This window comes from Cebus imitator, unplaced genomic scaffold, assembly GCF_001604975.1.
Source record: "Cebus imitator isolate Cc_AM_T3 unplaced genomic scaffold, Cebus_imitator-1.0 Scaffold703, whole genome shotgun sequence".
Lineage (NCBI taxonomy): Eukaryota > Metazoa > Chordata > Mammalia > Primates > Cebidae > Cebus > Cebus imitator.
The window spans coordinates 534095-535402 of NW_016108018.1; the positions used below are offsets into that span (position 1 = coordinate 534095).

The 1308-nt window shown below is 35.9% G+C and overlaps 1 long non-coding RNA gene across 1 annotated transcript; it reads left to right on the forward strand.

Moving 5' to 3' along the window:
* Positions 1 to 195: 195 nt before the first annotated feature.
* Positions 196 to 951, forward strand: LOC119469551. Its single transcript, XR_005198376.1, has 2 exons — positions 196 to 570; positions 660 to 951. It is a non-coding gene; the product is annotated as an uncharacterized LOC119469551 (long non-coding RNA).
* The last annotated feature ends 357 nt before the right edge of the window (positions 952 to 1308 follow it).

A 1308-nucleotide genomic window follows, 5' to 3' on the forward strand; every position in this document is an offset into this window, starting at 1 on the left:
ATATATATATATATATACATATACACATACATATTTATATATATGTGTGTGTGTGTCTCAACCTTTCAATTAAAATGCAACATGTCCAAAACTTGGTGTCTAGAGAGATGAGATGGACAAAGGATCCCTTGTCACTGCACGTTTTCTTGCCCCAGACTTCACCTTGCACATAGCAACAGATAATTTGCAAAGCCACTTCCTTATAGACTGAAATTCTGAAATCCTTTTGTGCCTGGCCTTTCCATCCTTCAACTTCCCCTCTCCCACACTGTGAATGATTTTATTGGATACTTTTGTTTTTTTCTCAGTGACAGGGGAACATATTTGGTGCTAATGTATCTGTGACCCAGATGCTTCTTTTTCTAGTATGCATTTATTTTTTAGCAAACATTTATATCCATCCTTTTTCACTGTCTTTTGAAAATAACTAAGCAATATCTCATCTGAGGTAGGCCGTCTCTAATGGTTGTATTCTGAGGGAGAAAAGCTAATCTGTTCTCTTTCCTCTGCATTCCAGGAACAGTAAGAAGAGCTTGTGCATGAATAATTTGTTTCCACACTACAAAGTGGGTAATAAGCAGATTAGTAAAATCAATTCTGCTTCACTTCAATAACAATCTCCTCCAACTCATTTTTTCTCAACAAACTTATTTTTCCAGCAGAAGAATCCCAAGCTTCTTAGAGAACCCAGTGACTTTTCACACCTTAAATCTGTTAAATCTTCATGTTTTCTTCTGCCACATGCATAGTTCAAACATACAAAGATGAAGCAAAGTCAGACGCATTCCTGAAGGAACCCAAGAAATTCCTCTCTTTCTCTCTCTAGAACAAAATGAATTCTTTAGACCATCAGTTCTAACCTTCAAAAACCAAACCTGTTTGTGAGATCTCCTTTAAATACTACTGTAGACCCCAGGGTTTATTCATTAAATTTTTTAGATAATTGTTTTATTTGGAATCAATTTATTTGTAATTTTAGTATTTGTATTAATATAAGGGAGAAATGTTTAAATCTGTCTATGACATATGTGCCTCTGGCTTATTGCACAATTAATTTTAGCCTCAGGCTAAACTTTGGTTTCTGTCTCTAATTTTTGTCAGAATAAATATAACTGATCTCAAAACATCTGCTTTTCTTGTAGGGACTCATGCTGCCATCTCCATTCCTCTCTCTTTTCTTGCAATCTGGGTGGAAGTTCTTTAATATGAACGTTTTAACCACCTTCCCTCTCCCAAGCCCACTATCAGCACATTCAAACTTACCCAGTCAAGGCTGTCATCAAAGGCCAGGGATTTTTTAGGAATCGT